Here is a 6,188-nt window from a genome sequence, read left to right on the forward strand (position 1 = left end):
GGTGGTTGTTTTGCTACCCTTTGCAATTTTGTCTGCACATTCTGTTTATGGGATTATTGACCCAGCTATTTGATGTAAGTTTGAGTTGCCCACGCTTCTAAAAACAACATTACAAAGACAATTTTGGTTTCTTTTTGTTTCTTAAAAAACAAGCGTTTGGACAGCCAACAGATAACGGAAGCACACTCACCAAGTTTACATGTTTACACTACAGTTTTTGATGTTGGCTTAAGATAAGGGGAAAAATACATTAAAAAAAAGAATTAAAAAGCATTACAAGGATCCAAATATATTCTTATTGCAACATTTATTGCTGGAATTGTAACGTGAAGGCTTGCACCTGTTTGTCTCTTTCATTTAGTCTGATTCAGTAACATGCTTGAAGCTCAAGATACTGTGAGAGAGCATAATGACCAGAAGGAGTTGAAAGAATTAAAGTTAATATTTCTATTTCAAATAGAGGCTATTACACACTGTATGTTGTGTATCTGAACCGGAAAACATTAAAAGACATTCTTAAACAAATGTTTTGCCATTATTTTTGTCACATTGTCAGGGATTCAATATGAAAGCAGTAATATATTTTATTGCCACGTGGGGGCAGAAGAATCCCAAACTAGACCTTCTGACCATGCTACAGCTAATGTGCTAGCTTGTTTATTTAGGCTACACAACCAGGAGCTACTAGAAGCTTTAACTTTAAAGTCCAGTCCTGTTTCTGGCCAACTGCTTAACGTCCAGTACACACTTATCTTTTATCTCTTGTTTGGTCAAAAATACCTTAGTCTTTAGTTTATGCTAGCTGTTATGTTGTCTTGGTTTACCTGCTAACTAGCTTAGTCGCTAACATGTGTATTTGCTATTTAGTCAAGACCAGAGTTGCCAGATGGTAAAAATGTTAATTCTTAAAATTATGGAAAACTATCGTACCCAAACCATAACCACAAAAAAAAAAAAAAAACTTTTTTACACGAGCGAGGAGATGCAGATACAGATTTAGAGGGCCCATAATTTACAACTACTAACTTCAGGCTTAAGCATTACAAAATAGTCAAATTATTGTTTTTTTGTCTACACTGATCATAGGCCACAGAGGACAAAATGATTGTACAAATACGATAATTATCACACTAAATCTGGCAACACTGGTCGTGATATCAAACTTGTTTTCCTCATCATTGCTAGCTGCTGTTGCTGGAGACATGAATGGATCATGCAAAAGATTTGTAGGACATGAGTGTCAAAGAGACTAAAGAGCTCTGTAGTGTTGGTTGGTTGGTTGGGTCTGTCACTGTGAGTGGCTTTGATTGACATTTAAAATATTGATTATTGGCGCTTGAAAGAAGTATCGTGTTTTGTTTGCATTTATTTAAAAAAAGAGAAACTTATTGTGGCTGAGTGATCTGAGAAAGTGTTTATTGCTGTAGTAGTGTGGTTAAAGCTTTTGGGACATCATCAACAGTGCTTTATTCTTTCTGTTTGGTTGTTGTTGCTTAGCATATAGCATTCACCATAGTAATGTATCATCCTAGGGCTCAGCTTCCCATCATTCCATTTCTTGATCCACACAAACTGAGTTCTGAATTCTGTGAGGTCTCTGAGGTGTCCAGAGGGTTTGAATTTCAGAGCCTAAAATAACAGCACCTGTTTTATGAGGGGAACTGTTCTCTGATCTGTGTTTATTCAGCTGTTGCACACAATAAATCCAAATATACTGGACACAGACTGATGCACTTGTGCTGTTGGATGAAGAATTGTTTTGCTAATGCCCGCCTTCCCATTCATTCAAGACCTGGAAATAATTGAATACCTTTTAATACCACAGATAAATTAGCTCCCGTGCTATCATCGGTAAATCAATCAATCAATCAAAAAACTTTATTTGTCCCCGGGGGGCAATTCAGGGCACACAGAGCAGCAGATAACGACAGTGAAATGAGCTTTGGCATTGTACATACTACAGGTAGACTTTACCGTGGCTAAACAATAAAGATACATCATTTTCTTAGGAAAACCCTACGTGCAGATGAAGTGCAAGCAGTTTGGGATGTTTTTTTTCATTATTAATGTGCAAGAATTTACAATGCATCCATATAAAATATTTTAATAAATTCAAATTAAAAAATGTAAATGTTTAATAGTTTTTAATGTGTTTTATCTGTTTATTCAATCCTTCATTTTGTTTTATAATTTCTGTTTTGAATTACTGCTGCAACAAGAAACAAGTTATAAGACCCTTCACTGTGTCCAATAACTTATGGTTGGTGTGCACTGTATTAATCACAATCCTCTTGATTATAACCTGAGCACATTCATCATGAACAGATTTCACAATTGTTCAGATGACTGATGTTCACGGTAATGTCATGGCATTTTTCCCTTTTTTGCTCAACACAATTATCTCTGCAGATAATAATACCGGAAGCAGGAAGTGCTTTTCCTCCGTCACTAGATGGCAGTGTGCACCTGCAATGATGACCCAAATGAACCAACCTCCACTGAAGAAACGATCCAAATTAGCCTGGAACGATGGATGATGATGATGATGATGATGATGATGATGATGATGATGATGATGATGATGATGATGATGATGATGATGATGATGATGGTGCTACAACAGCTCACTAACTTTAAAGAAGATATCTTCAGCATCAAATGAACCCAAAACACACAAAGTATTTATTAAGTATTTGAGATAAAGGTTTACATTGATTACCAATATATTATCCTCACTGCATGTCTTTGAAATGATGACATGGTCTCAAATCTGCTTCTAAACCTTAAAGAACTCTAAAGCAAATGATGTAGGCCTAACTGTCAACAAAGCAGGTTTTATTCAAAATACTACAAATAGAGTAACCAAATGATTAAAATCACTAATAACCATCAGATAGCCATAAAAGGCATATCCAATTTTCACAATGGACCAAACATTCAAACTCATATGCTCAAGAGGATGATTAAAGGACGCCAAGTGACATGTACAAGAATTTAAAAGATAAATAATCACAATGCAGGCCAGTGAATTCAGATAGTTTATTAAGTGAGCCAGTTTGCACAACACAGCAGTAGCTTAGTGCAATCACTCTCCTGTAAAAATGTATCAAGTATTCATTTTTTGGTGAGAGGAGAGATAAGGAAATGATGATTAAAGAAAAACATATAAAAAAAAAAAGTTCTGGATGATGAATATAATCTGTTTTCCCCTTAAAGAGTAATTGAGCTGCAATATGAATTTTAAATAAACATTACAGGGAATTATGAATCTGATTTTTTTTCCTCTCTTCTTCAACCCTCATCCGCTCATCTCCCTTGATAACTTGAAGCAGAAACCCACATGCACACAGCTTTCAGATAGTGTGCTGGAGGTACAGAGGGAGGGGTGATGGAGAGATGCAGTTGTCGTAGAAGATCTGAAGGTTCTGGTCAACATCCAGATTATTTTTCAGAAAGATCTCAAGTTCCTGCACCGGCATCTCGTGCACGCTGTTTCCCTCTCTGGCGTTTTTGGCCAAGACTCCGTAGGACGGGAAGCGGATGCGGACGTCGTGCGGTGCGTTGCGGTCGTAGTCAGTGCAGCAGTAAGCGGACCACACGTCTTCGGGGATGGCCACGCGGTCCTGGTTGTTCCGGCGGATCGTGTTACCCCTGGTGGTCACTCCAGTCACGACGTAGGCCGCGCCGCGGCAGTAGTTGTTGAGGCGGACCCGGATCCGCTCCTCGTACTCGCGCCAGGGCCCGATGTTGAACTCGCGGATCTCTGGGACCACGTTGGTCAGGGTATAGGTGGCGGCGCGGTCGTGCGGCGTGGACTGGTGCTGGTCCGGGTTCAGGTGACCTCTCTCGTACAGGACCACATCAGAGAAGTCGTCCAGGACTGCCTGGCTGTCCTCAAACTTCATGTGGAGGTAGCCAGTGGGGAAGGGCTGCATGTTTCCATTTCCGTCCATTTCTGCCAGCTGGGGAGACACAGAACATAGACAGTTTTTTATTTATGCTGGGAAATAAATCAGGTTTTCTCTATAAGGCCCCTTTGCTTCTGGAGTTGGACTATTGTGTATTTCACCTGGCATCTACCTGGCTCAACAATGATCAAAATGAATAATACCCTTTCTGAATGAAGTATTATTGGCATTTAAAAGAAAAAAAAACACTTCTTAAGTCTCTGACCTGTGGCTCATACATCCAAGGGTAGTCCACACGTCTGTCTCCCTCTGTTTTCTTGAAGGTGTAAGCGGAGTAAACTGGAATCCTCTTTTGGGGGTCGTACAGGGTCACATAGCGAGGTCTGTCTGCATAACGTTGGCAGATCTTCTTCAGCTTGTTGTCGGTGAACCCGCGCGGTGGTGTCCCCATATACAGGGAGTCCTTGCATCTCTCAATGTGATTAAAATCCTGAACAACCGTTGCTAAAATTTGAGGCGAAAAACTACATAGCAAAAGCACAGAAACTAAAGGTGTTAACATAGTCATGGTCAGAAACGTCACCTCAGTCTCTCCTGCTGTGGCTTCTGGAAGGCAATGTCAGAAAATGTTAGTTGCAGTTCTGATTATGAGAAATGAGATATGCAAAGCAAGAAGAGAATGAGAGGAAGACAGGCCTCCTATATGGGCGTGTATGTGCAGGTCATTGCTCTAACATAATTCTAAACTACCAGTGAATATCATCATAGACGTGTTTTTTTTTAAGTAAAAGCAACTGTAACAAACTTAAGGATCTATTGAGTTCAAGTCCATCATCTCCTCTGCCATTTAAACTAAATTGACAGGTATATCCTTGTGGGTTCTTAATGAGGTTATGGTTTGACCTTTAGGATAGAGGCCGTTATATTATAATAATGGTGCGACGAGAGACCGGATCATTGATTCCTCATGATGTGCAGACAGAGCTGTCAAATGTCAAATTTTTACCATGTCATTACTGCACTTTAGTACCTCGAGGAATTCATAATCAACAAACCTACTCCGAAGAACTTGTGAAGGCCAAAATAACTTCTCCTTGCAAAAACATTGTGGCCTTGCAAGAACCCTTATCTCCCTGCTCTGGAGGAACACGTCTCACTTTAAGCGCAGTTGACTCTCAAATAGTGTGGCGATTAAATGGGACATGGAAATGGGACATTCAGAGAGGTGCAATTGTTGCAATGGTAAAATGCAAAACTGACTAATCTGTCTCAGTGATGAACAAAAGGCCTACAGTGGCTTCAGAGGTGCTGTGTTACTCAGCGTGAATGGTGGAGATAAAGCGTGAAAGTTTAACTACGACATGGTGACAAAGAGCGTAGGTGCACAAATGCCCACTCATGTTTTCAATTATATAATCAAAGACACAGTTCAAAAGCAAGAATTGCATATGAACCAATTCTGAAGATAATGATGAATATGAAGTGGCAAAAATAAGAAAACCACCCAGCTCTCTGCCGTGAAGCAGCATGAACATTTCAAAGCGCATGGTTCGATGTTCTGCCAATATGGGTGCTTGACTTATTCTGGCAGCTCACTGTGGACTGAGCAATTCATCCATTTGAAACCCTCTCCCTCTTTCCAAAGTTGTTTTTTTGTCTTTAGTCCTTCATGACAGCTTGGTCACATTATGCAAATTCTTTATTTTTACCACCACTATTTGATAACAGTGGAAGCACAGTTTTCTCCCTCATGCCCTGGGGCTACGGACATTTTGGAGGCCCTTCCCTTCCTTCACAATATTTCACAGCAACATGAGTTCAGAACCCCTAACAACTAGTAACAACACTAGAAGATCAGTCTTTTCAGTTAAAACCTGCAGACATCACAAGCAAAGTTGTTCTCCTGAATCTAGCTTTAGGTGTTTAAAGATATTGGAACTTTTTCAGTGTATGTTTGCCGATATCGAGTAATAAATGTGTGAGAGAGTAGAATAAAATGTGCCCTGAGCTGCAAGCTGCTGTCTTGCATGTTTTTGTGCTTTGTTTTGCACTAGAAATTGACTCAGGACTGTTGGTGTATGAATTGTAAGGTTTAACAGTGGGGTGAGACTACATTCTTATAAATAATAGGCTGCACTAACGGGTCTAACTAAATCCATATTGACTGAACTGAATTTTATGTGTCATCATTGAAATTTACCGTAAATAAGCATTATATTACATTTATAATACATAAACCATCCATTCATCATCTTCAACCATTTGTCCCTATCCGGGTCG

This window comes from Echiichthys vipera, assembly GCF_963691815.1.
Source record: "Echiichthys vipera genome assembly, chromosome: 14".
In the NCBI taxonomy this organism is placed as follows: Eukaryota; Metazoa; Chordata; class Actinopteri; order Perciformes; family Trachinidae; genus Echiichthys; species Echiichthys vipera.